The 12,628-nt window shown below is 46.0% G+C and overlaps 1 protein-coding gene across 1 annotated transcript in view; it reads right to left on the reverse strand.

Moving 5' to 3' along the window:
• The window catches only part of LOC140720325 (NACHT, LRR and PYD domains-containing protein 3-like), a 510,894-nt gene extending 507,657 nt beyond the window's left edge, over nucleotides 1-3,237 (reverse strand). The window contains exon 1 of the mRNA XM_073035188.1: nucleotides 3,185-3,237. The gene's annotated coding sequence lies outside the window, so the exon portion shown is untranslated. The remainder of the gene's footprint in view (nucleotides 1-3,184) is intronic.
• Nucleotides 3,238-12,628: the final 9,391 nt, after the last annotated feature.

Genomic DNA, 12,628 nt, shown 5'->3' on the forward strand with positions numbered 1-12,628 from the left:
TACTGTCTAATGTTGCTGTTAACATTGTGTTTGTTACAGAGTCCCAGAACCTACAAAGTCTCAGTCTACAAATCTCTGGTGAGGCCGCACTTAGAGTATTGTGTTCAATTCTGGTCACCTCATTATAGGAAGGATGTGGAATCTATGGAGAGGGTGCAGAGGAGATTTACCAGGATGTTGCCTGGATTGGAGAACATGTCATATGAAGCAACGTTAGCAGAGCTGGGACTTTTCTCTTTGTAGCGTAGAAGAATGAGAGGGGACTTGATAGAGGTCTACAAGATTATGAGAGGCATAGATAGGGTGGATAGTCAGTACCTGTTTCCCAGGGCACCAATAGCAAATACCAGAGGGCATAGGTACAAAATTAAGGGAGGGAAGTTTAGGGGGGACCTCAGGGGTAAGTTTTTTACACAGAGGGTTGTGAGTGCCTGGAATGACTTGCCAGGGATGGTGGTGGAGGCTAAAACATTCGGGGTAATTAAGATCTTCTTGGACAGGCACATGGATGAAAGAAAAATGGAGAGTTATGGGGTAGTGTGGGTTTAGTACTTTTTTTAATGATTATATGGGTCGGCACAACATAGAGGGCTGAAGTGCCTGTACTGTACCATACTGTTCTATGGTTCTAACCTAGACAGCCATCACCGACATGGGCTGCGAGTACAGATTGGGAATGGAGAGGGGGTGTCAGTGACCTCTGCATAAGAGAAGGACATGGGTTCGTACAGCCTCCTGTGAGATATAAATGTTCTCACAGTGGGATCAGAACTGGTGCCATATCTGGAGTTAAGAAAATGGGATATTGCACAACACAATCATCACATGTCCTACCGGCTAACAGGAATAAAATGCTTTTAATATAAAATTGAAAGTAAAGTGCTGGAAACGGTACATCAGATTGGATCTGAGGAAAGAGAAACTGTGGAAGACCCGGTGTCAGAACTGGACTGTCCAAAATGCTGCCCGATCTGCTGAATGCTCTCAGCGTTTTCTCTTATTACTTGAAATGTTGCGCAACTATTGACTGATTACAAGATGTTTGTGATGGCCTGAACGAAGCTGCAAAACTTTAATGCCCACATTCATTAGTTTTGCCTTCATTTCAACACAGGGGTAATACAGTCGATGCATTCAGTGCTCACAACATCCTCCGCATCCCACTATCAATTTGTTTCCTAACAAAGATTAACACAGCGGACATTTGGTAACATTGAAACTAAAATCAGAATGGCTGTCATTAACCTACCACGTACTGTATTGAATAAATCCTCTCGTAATCCAGGTAACAAACACCGATTTCAGAAATGACTCAGTAAGGCAAAATACTTCACAATGAAGACATCGACAGAAGAGCGATTGCTGGTATAATCATTGTTGTGATACAGGCTGGACAGATATTGAACAAGACATTTGATATATATCATTGAGGTGGTGGGATACAGGCTGGACAGAGGTGGAACAAGCTGGTTGATATATATCATTGAGGTGGTGGGATACAGACTGGACAGAGGTTGAACAAGATGGTTGATATATATCATTGAGGTGGTGGGATACAGACTGGACAGAGATTGAACAAGATGGTTGATATATATCATTGAGGTGGTGGGATACAGGCTGGACAGAGGTTGAACAAGATGGTTGATATATATCATTGAGGTGCTGGGATACAGGCTGGACAGAGGTTGAACAAGATGGTTGATATATATCATTGAGGTGGTGGGATACAGACTGGACAGAGATTGAAAAAGATGGTTGATATATATCATTGAGGTGGCGGGATACAGACAGGACAGAGGTTGAACAAGATGGTTGATATATATCATTGAGGTGGTGGGATACAGGCTGCACAGAGGTTGAACAAGATGGTTGATATATATCAGTGAGGTGGTGGGATACAGACTGGACAGAGGTTGAACAAGATGGTTGATATATATCACTGAGGTGGTGGGATACAGACTGGTCAGAGGTTGAACAAGATGGTTGATATATATCACTGAGGTGGTGGGATACAGGCTGGACAGAGATTGAATAAGATGGTTGATATATATATCATTGAGTTGGTGGGATACAGACTGGACAGAGATTGAAAAAGATGGTTGATATATATCATTGAGGTGGTGGGATACAGACTAGACAGAGGTTGAACAAGATGGTTGATATATATCATTGAGGTGGTGGGATACAGGCTGGACAGAGTTTGAACAAGATGTTTGATATATATCAGTGAGGTGGTGGGATACAGACTGGACAGAGGTTGAACAAGATGGTTGATATATAACAGTGAGGTGATGGGATACAGACTGGACAGAGGTTGAATAAGATGGTTGATATATATCATGAAAGATCCCCACAATCCTGAACATTCTCACTTCTCACCCTCCCACAGGGGTGAAGATAAAATAAAACAGAAACACGCCACCAGGCACATGGACTGTGTCCATTCTGCTGTTAGAAGCGAACAGCGTGATGAGTGGACTCCTGACCTCACAGTCTAAATCGATGTAACCTTGCACCACATATCTACCTGCACTGCACTTTCTCTGTAACCACAATGATTTGTTTTACCTCAATGTACTCCTGCAATGTATTGATCTGTGTGGAGAATACCGAAGACACGATTTTCACTCTAACTCTGTACATGGAAAACATTCCCCATTTCAATTGTGTGGAAATAATAGACAGCGTGGGCTGCTCCTTTGGAAATTCCGGAAGGAGTGTACACATTTCCGAGAAACACAGATAAATGAACAAGTCTTAGTTCTCGCATTAATAGGGCCGTTTCCAGTGTGCTGGAAATATGTAAAACAATAACCGACCCCAGGCATCGATCCAGGTGAAGTTTGGATCCGATACCGGGCCGGGTGATGGAGGTAAAGTTCACCAGGTACATCTTAATGGATGGGTTCAGTCTCGGCATCACCACCTCATCCCGCTCCTGGGACCAGAACACCAGGGGCTGAGCGGCGGCTCACCTCAGGCGGTTCGGTGTAAAGGTCCCATAACCCGGACCGACCACGACAGGTTGTATCCTGGAAGCGGGACGAGACCACCGGTTCGAGGATGTTAACGGGACTCCCTGCCCATCATCAGGTGCCCAACTTCCCCCGGGATCGGCTTCAGTACTCACCGATGGGAGAATGTCGGTCGCGTTCACTCCTAGTAACCGGTTATCAATACTCACCGATGAGAACTTGATTATTTGTTCCAGGAGACAGCGATCGGACCATCCGCTCCCAGCAGACGATCCGCTTCAACAGAGAACAGAAAGAAAACCCCGCCCATCCGGAGTCAGTGAGAGCGGGGGCGGGGCCTCGGAAGCGAAAACCTGAGATACTGCAGATCTGCGTTTGAAATGGGAGTGAGAACCTGGATCACGTGACGGTTGGAGGGTTTCCCACCTGAACCGGTGACTCTGCTCCTCGCCCCTCATGCCCGACCTACAAGCCGCATTTTACATATTATTTCATATTTAGCCCAGCTACACTTTTAATCTCTCCCTCTGCATCTTCCCGCCCCCCATCGCTCCACCACCCGGTTCTCAGAGTTACTGGATCAATTCTCATCCCGTTCCGACACTGAATTCCCACCCGAAGAAGAATTGTGCAGGTTTCATTGAAATCACTTCTACGTTTATAAACACAAATTTCTATTCACATTCCTCCGGAGCCTCACTGGACAGGAACACTGAAACATCAAGTGAGAAACAGGCGGAAGTGGCCATTCAGCCCCTCAAACCATCAACAAGATGACGGCTGCTCTCCCATCTCAGCCACATGTTTCTGCCTTATCCTCATTTCCTCGATCCCTTCGGTCTCCACTAACTGCCGGCCTCTGTTTTATGTGAGGACGATCACTGATCTTCATCGTCCTCCAGGAATCAGCCTGGAGAATCTCTAAAACAAACACTCTCTAACTTCTTGTAATCCTCCGTGGAATTAAATATCTTCTGCAGCCCCGTGTTGCCCGAACCACTCACCTCCCACCCCTGTCACTATTTCCATCGTCCCACCTCTCCCCTCACCTGGATCCGCCTCTCACTCCCCAGCCCTTGCCCCATCCCCAGCCCTCACCTCTTTCCTCTGACTATTTCCCGTCCACTCTCAATCCAGAGGGAGGGTCTCTGTCCGAAATGTTGACGGTCCATTTCCCTCCACAGATGCTGCCCGACCCACTGAGTTCCTCCGGCAGTTTGTTCTTTGGTCTGTATAACCCGTGTTAGTATGAGGAGCGAGATTTTACACCATATTCCAGGCACAATCTCAACAAAGCCCAAATAATTGTTACGGTAATTGCCACACTTAAACACGAGAAAGCTTGCAAATGCTGGAAATCCAGAGCAACACACACAAAATTCTGGAGGATTTCAGCGCAGCAGGCAGTGGCTATGGAAAAGAGTAAACAGTCCACATTTTGGACCACGAGCCTTTTTCATTCCTGAGGAGGAGGGGGAAGTGATCTGAATACAAAGGTCGGGGGTGGGGATAAAGAGGGGAGCTGGAAGGTGATAGGTGAAGTCAAGTGATGGTCTGTTCAAGAGCTGGAGAGGAAAGAATCAGAGCGTTGTCAATAGGAGAAAGGGAATGAGGGGACCCAGGGAGAAATGAAAGTTCAGAATGGGGGGGGAGGGGTGTGATTTGTTTACTGGAAGGAGAATTCAATATTCATACAATAAGGTTGGAGGGTAGCCAAATGGAATATAAGATGTTGTTCCGCCACCCTGAGGGCGGTCTCATCTTGGCACAAGAAGAGGCCATTGATCGAGACGTCGGAATGGGAATCAGAATTAAAATGTTTGGCCACTGCAAAGTCTCCCTTGTGGCAGATGATACAGAGATGCTCGACAAAATGGTCTGCTAATTTATGGCTGGGCTCACCAATGTAAACGAGGCCGCATCGGGAGCACACGACGAAATAGATGACACCAACAGGTTCGCAGGTGAAGTGTCGCCTCACCTGGAAGGACTGTTTTGCGTCTGAATGGAGATGAGGGAGGAGGTGTACGGGTAGGTGTAGCACTTAGGCCACTTGCAGGGATAAGTGGCTGGAGGGAGATTAGTGAGGAGGGATGAATGAACAAGGCCATTGTGGAGGGAGTGATCCCTGTTGAAAGAAGAGGGTGGGATGGACGTGGAAGGTAAAAATATGTTTAGTTGTAAGATCTCTTTGGAGATGGTGGAAGTTGCAGAGGCTGAAGGGGTGGTAGGTAAGGACAGGAGGAACTCCATCACTATTACGGTGGGAGGAAGATGGGGTGAGCACTGAGTAAATGTGAGTGAGGAGAATATCAATAACGGAGGGAGGACAGCATCGGGGAACAGATGCAGGGAGAGCAATGGAACTGAGAAAAGGGTAGAGCATTTTACAGGTGATAGGCTGGGAAGAGGTATGGTCGAGATTATCATGGGGATCAGTAAGTTTGTAAAAGATGTTGGTTGACAACCTGGCTGCAGAGATGGAGAGATCAGGAAAGGGCACGGATGTGTCAGAGATGGAACAGCTTACACTAAATAGCTCTTGGCAGGCTAGTGTCGAGACGGCAGGAGCGCTGGCAGAAACGGATGTTGCTGGTATTTAAAGAACTGAGTAACGGGACGATTGATCAAGTTAGAAATTGATTCCGTGAAGCACAAGAGATTGTGATGCAAGCAGAGGTTCCCAAACTTTTTTTATGCCACGGACCCCTACCATTAACCGTGGTGTCCGTGGCCCCCAGAATGCGAAACCCTGCCAGAGGTTTACAAAGGATACCCCTGCTAGAGGTATACAAACAATGATGGTATAAATAGGGTGAATTCATGTAAGGTTTTGCCACTCAGTTTGGGTGAGGTCATGTGTTTAGGGCAAAAAGTGAAATATTTAAGGGGAATCTGAGGAGGAACTGCTTCACTCATAGGCTGGTACGAATGCAGATTCAGGTTCAATTGCAAAATTTAAGAGAATTTTCTACGGGTTCACGGATAAAGGAGGTAGTGAGGGCTGTGGTCTGGGTGCACGTGGATGGGACTGAGCAGAGAATGGCACAGACTAGATTGGCTGAAAGCCCTGTTTCTGTAAGAGAATGAATTACATTGTGTGTCCTATACAATTCCATTTCCCAGGAGACTTAAACCATTCCAACGCAATGTTCTAAAAAACCGCAAATACGAGAAACACTCAACAGATGAAGAATATCTACGGAGAGAGAAACAAAGTTAATGCTTCAGCTCCGGCAACCTGTGTCGGAATGGCTTCAAACATTTTCTGATTTGAATTCATGTCTCCAACAACTTGAGTGTTTCTTTAATTTCCAGTTGTCATAGACAGCTGAACACGAGGAAATCTGCAGATGCTGGAAATTCAAGGAACACACACAAAATGCTGCTGGAACACAGCAGGCCAGGCAGCATCTATAGGGAGGCGCGCTGTCAACTTTTCGGGCCGAGTATATTTGACTGGGCATCAACGGCTTTGCAGACTACGTTACGAAAAATAGCTCTGACTGGTCAGTCACGTTCCTCTCCCTGGCGCTCTAATCAATGCTTCGAGGCCCGCAACTCGAGCAAGTCACGAAAGCTACCCTCTCTGAGGAGAACAGCCACACAATGTAACAACAGCAGATGAAAGGACTCTGCAGAGATTCAACCCCTGTGAGGCTGCCGGGCCAGAAAACACCCCAGGCCGAATATTCGAGCAGTGTGGACACCAGCTCACTGATGACTTCACGGCCATCGGCAATAATTCACTCATGCAGGCATCAAATCCATTCTTTCAGTAGCAAATGACTACGGACTAGCCTCTTCTTCAATGTCAACGAGACAAAAGGCTGGTTATCAACTTCGGGAGAACTTGCATCACTCACACACATCTTTACATCAGCAGCATAGCTGTCGAAGCTGGAAGCAGTTTCAAACTCCATCTCACACAACCTGTCATGGGCCCAGAGCACATTCCACACTATCAGTAAAGCTCACCAACATCTCGACTTTCCGAGGAGGCGGAAAGCAGATGGACCATGTATTGCACACATGTACTCATGTCTTATAACACATGTACGGTCGAGTGCATCTTAACATGCTGCATCACTGCATGGTACGGGAACGGCACTGTGGCGGCCAGGAAGGCTGGACAATGGGTAGTGAAATTTCCCAACACATCACCGGCTCCAGCCGAACCCCCATCAAGGCTATATATATATATATATATATATATATATATATCTAACCCACCCTATGCAACCTCCATCACCACTAGTTTAACAGTTCCTTTCAGTCACTGCATGGCTTTAAAGTAAGTGGAGGGATGTTCAAGGGGAATATTAGAGGAAGGTTTTTCACTCAGAGAGTGGTTGGTGCGTGGAATGCATTGCCAGAGTCAGAGGTGGAGGCAGATACAATAGTGAAGTTTAAGAGACTACTAGACAGGTATATGGAGGAATTTAAGGTGTGGGGGGGGGGTTATATGGGAGGCAGGGTTTGAGGGTCAGCACAACTTTGTGTGCCGAAGGGCCTGTAATGTGTTGTACGTTCTATGGTCTATGTTCTATGTCCAGACACTTCTCTGCCTAGCGTCATTTCGTGGACATACAGTCAATGTATTAAGCTATCATATGTAGTGTGTGTGTGTGTGTGTGTGTGTGTGTGTGTGTGTGTGTGTGTGTGTGTGTGTGTGTGTGTGTGTGTGTGTGTGTGTGTGTGTGTTAATTATTATTGTGGACGAAATCACTGTCCTACTTCATCTATCTCCACAGTGACCTCTTCAAAAGTCTCCAGAATACTTGACAGGTGTGTTGATCCACTGGGTGGAGCAGATGGCGATTTCTCCATAACCCATGTCTAACCACCCGAGACTTCAGCCTCACTACAGACAGAATAAATTCCAGTCCCAGCTGTAAAATTAACAACCTGGATTGAAGCGCGTACACTGCTAGTTCTGTATTCTGAGAGACTCCATCTATATTATAAGTGACACACAGAAAATTTGTTTGCGGAGATTTACCATTTTCGATTCACAAACTAAGGTGGGACGGGAAACTAAGAATCTTCTGCCTGCACTGTTGCTCAGACTGGTTTATCAGGCTGTCGATTGTGAGAGCATACGGATACACCAGCTTCTCTCCAGTATCTGTCTTTGATCACTGACTTCTTGCTGTGTGGGGTCATGCCCAGCATAGTTGGCTGCGATATTTCCCTCAGGGTATCAGAAACACAATGTAAAATTATAAAATAGAAAATGCTGAGAACTCAGTACATCAGACTACATCTGTGAAAGGAGAAATGGTGGGAGACCCAGTTCCAGAACTGGGACTGTCCGAGATGCTGCAGATCTGCTGAATGTTTCCAACATTCTCTCTTTTCTACTTTAAATTTCCTGCAAGTGCGGTTTCTGTTTATTTTTAATGCGCAGATATTAACTGACTGGAGGGTTGCGGATATTTTTCCCTTATTCATGAAGGTGGATAGAGATAGTCCAGGAAATTATACACCAATGGGACTTACTTCAGTGATTGGGAAGCTGATCGAGAAGATCCTGAGAAGCAGGAGTTATGAACATCTGGAGAGGCAAGATATGATTAGGAATAGTCAGCATGGCTTTGTCAAAGGCAGGTCGTGCCTTATGAGCCTGAATGATTTTATTGGGGATGTGACTGAGCACATTGATGAAAGTAGAGCAGACGATGTAGTGTATATGGATTTCAGCAAGACAGTTGATAAGGTACCCCTATGCAAGGCTTATTGAGCAAGTAAGGAGGCATTGGACCCAATGAGACCTTGCTTTCTGGATCCAGAATTGGCTTGTCCACAGAAGGCAAAGTGGATGTCTGTCACCAGTGGAGTGCCTCAGGGATCTGTTATTGCAACAATTCTCCTCGCAATTTTCAGAAATGACCTGGATGACGAAGTGGAGGGAGAGGTTAGTAAATTTGCTAGGATGCGGGTATTGTGGATAGTGTGGAGGACTGTCGAGTTTACTGCGGAACATCGACTGGCTGAAAAACTGGGCTGAGAAGTGGCAGATGGAGTTCAACCCAGATGAGTCTGAGGTGGTTCATTTTGCTAGGTGATCTATGATAGTAGAATATACTATTAATTGTCAGACTCTTGGCAGTGTGGAGGATATGGGTGATCTTGGGGCCCGAGTCTATAGGACACACAAAGCTGCTGCGTATGCTAAGTGTGGTTCAGGAGGTGCATTGGCCTTCATTAACCGCGAGACTGAGTTCAAGAGACGAGAGGTAATGTTACAGCTATATAGGAACCTGGTCAGACCCCTCTTGGAGTACTGTGCTCATTTCTGGTTACCTCACTATTCGAAGGATGTGGAAGCCATAGAAAGTGTGCAGAAGAGATTTACAAGGATGTTTCCTGGAGTAGGGAGCATGCCTTCTGAGAACAGGTTGAGTTAACTTGGCCGTTTCTCCTTGGAGCGATAGAGGATAAGAGGTGACCTGATAGAGGTGTATAAGATTATGAGAGGCAATGATCCTGTGGATAGGCAGAGACTGTTCTCAGGGCTGAAATGGCTAATACGAGAGATCACAGTTTTAAGGTGCTTGGAAGTAGGTACAGAGGCGATGTCAAGGGTGAGGTTTTCCTTTACGCAGACAGTGGAGTGTACGTTCCATGGGCTGCAGGCAACGGTGGTGGAGATGGATAGAGTAGGGTCTATTAAGAAAAACTTGGATACGTAAGAGGGGTAATTGATATGTTCGTGGCCTAAAGTAGAAGTCATTTTTAGAAAACCTAGCAAATTTACTTTTCAACATAGTCCCATCCTACATGTAAACACTTAGTCCAGCGGTCGTGGAGCATACGGTTCCTTTCATTGTAGAAGTAAGCGTCTTGGACTTCCAGAGTGGTCGCCAGTACGAGTGATTGATAAGTTTGTGGCCTACGTTAGAAGGAACATATCAATCACCTACATGTAGCTTAGAAAAATAGAGGGCTACGAGTAACCCTAGGAAATTAATAAAGTAAGTAAATGGTTGGGACAGCACTTTTGGCCGAATTGCCTGTGTATCATGCTGCAGGTTTTCTATATTCCCAGCTCATTCCATACAGCCAATGCTCACAGCACCCTTTCCTCCCACTATCATTCTGTTGCATTTGCTCCTGAGGTTACTGCCTCTACGCTGAGAGGAAGTGAACACAGAGCGATGAAATTGTGCAACACCTCTTGCAGTTCTAGTGGTTTGTTACCATGGAAACGGGGGAAGTGGCTCAACAACGGTAACTGAAAAAGGAAATAACAAACACAACATCACATGCTATGAGTTACATTGTAACAAAACTTAACACGACAGCCATTTTGAAATGATTGATCTAAAATTGTAAAGGCTGTTTTTAACCATGTCTCGTGCTGTATTGAATTAATCGTACAGTAGTTCTGGCTAATAAAACATGATTCCTACGCTAGTGATCAATAATATATTGCCATAAATATACCAAATGACAGCCTCAACCACCATCGTTACAACAAACTCCACAGTTCCACCAATCTTTGGCTGACGAAGTTCCTCTCATCTCAGGTTTAAAGGGAAACTTCTTGATTCTGAGGCTGTCCTTTAGACTCTTACTTCCTTCAGAAATTACTTAGTAACCAGTAGCTCTCTATTTTTCTGAGCTCTATGTCCCTATTCAAGAATCTCTTCAAAATGCCTATCGTTTCCTCCTCCAACACTGTCGCCGGCAGCCCATTCCATGCACTCACCACTCTCTGAGTAAACGTATTACCCCTGACATCTCCTCTGTACCTATTTCCCTGCAACTTAAAACTGTGCCCTCTCATGTTAGTGACATACGGGGGCGATGGAAGCGGACCCAAATGCAAGACACAAGCACTGAAACACTAGGAACTAAACTATGTTTTGTAAGAATGCTGGGAATGCCAATCAGCGAGGACAAAATGATAACACGATGGTAGACGAAGAGTGACAAACCAGAGACCTGGACTTGCAGTTGGGACCAGAACTTGACAGGGAACTTAGATCATGACTCGCTACTCACGTCCTGGCAGGAACTTGGCTCGGACATGGCCTGGACTTGACTAGGAGTTGACTCGGACTAGACTTGGACTTAGCTATCGCATTGGCTTGGAACTGAGCTCTTGACTTGGACTTGAATCTTGGCTCTGGACTTGGACTTGGAACTTGACTCTTCAATTGGACTAGGCTTAGACTTGACTTCGACAAAGGACATGGAAAACAGATCCGGGGCTCCTCCTTGGACATAGGACATAGGGGCGCGACTATTCTTAGACACAGGGCACAAAACACTGTTTCCCACTCAGGGTAGCGGCAAACGGCCAGACCTACCCAGCGGAGGAGAGAACATGGGGAAGAAAACCACACAACGATAGACTGTTCTGTAACTTGACACGAAAAGTCTCCATATAAACGCAATCCCCCGACGTGGCCCAGGAAACACAGACAGCGGCTCCAGTCTCACTCCGGTGGGTAAACTTGACGGGAATTCAGAAGAGGTTACTGACGAGGACGGCCCAGCAATGAATCACTGGACAACACAGCAATTTAAGTTGCCAGCCCGAAAAGAGAATCGGGTGCCTCAATTAAGGCGCCGAACGGAACAAGGGAGAAAAGGAATAGACGGAATACGGGATCCACGGACCGGACTGTGAAGCGAAATGCGGTCTTCACGGACCGGACCGTCAGATTTATCTAGCTATTTCAGCCTTGGGAAAAAGCCTCTGACTATCCACATGATCAATGCCTCTCATCATCACATACACCTCTATCAGGTCACCTCTCATCCTCCGGTGCTCCAAGGAGAAAAGAACGAATTCACTTAACAAATTCCCATAAGGCACGCTGCCGAACCCAATCAACTCTCTTTTCCGGCACGCAACTTAAATTGCTGTGTGGTCAAGTGATTCCTTGCTGGGCCGTCCTCGTCAGCAACCGCGTCAAAATTCTAGTCAAGTTTACCCACCGGAGTGAGACTGGAGCCGCTGTCTGTGTTTAATAAGTACTTTAGAACTGTCTTCACTAAGGAAGACACAAGCAATCTCCCAGATGTATTGATGGGCCAAGGACATAGGGTAACAGAGGAAATGAAACAGATTGACATTAGGAAGGAAACGGTGATGAGTAGACTGATTGGACTGAAGGTTGAAAAATCCCCAGGTACAGATGATCTGCATCCTTGGGTACTAAAGGAGGTGGCCCTGGAAATTGCGGACGCATTGGCAATCATTTTCCAATGTTCCTTACATTCAGGATCAGTTCCTGAGGATTGGAGAATGGCTAATGTTATCCCACTTTTTAAGAAAGGAGGGAGGGAGAAAACAGAGAACTATCGACCTGTCAGCCTGACATTGGTGCTGGGAAAACGATAGAGTCCATCATTAAGGATGAAATAGTGGCATATCTAGATAGCAGTGATAGGATTGGGCCGAGCCAGCATGGATTTACCGAGGGTAAATCATGCTTGACTAATCTGTTGGAGTTTTTCGAGGATGCAACCACGAAGTTAGAAGGGGGAGATCTAGTGGATGTCGTATACCTCGATTTTCAGAAGGCATTTGATAAGGCCCCACATAGGAGATTGGTGGGTAAAATCAAAGCTCATGGCATTGGGGGGAAGACATTGACATGGATAGAAAACTGGTTGGCAGATAGAAAGCAAAGGGT

This window comes from Hemitrygon akajei, unplaced genomic scaffold (assembly GCF_048418815.1).
Source record: "Hemitrygon akajei unplaced genomic scaffold, sHemAka1.3 Scf000041, whole genome shotgun sequence".
Classification (NCBI taxonomy): Eukaryota; Metazoa; Chordata; class Chondrichthyes; order Myliobatiformes; family Dasyatidae; genus Hemitrygon; species Hemitrygon akajei.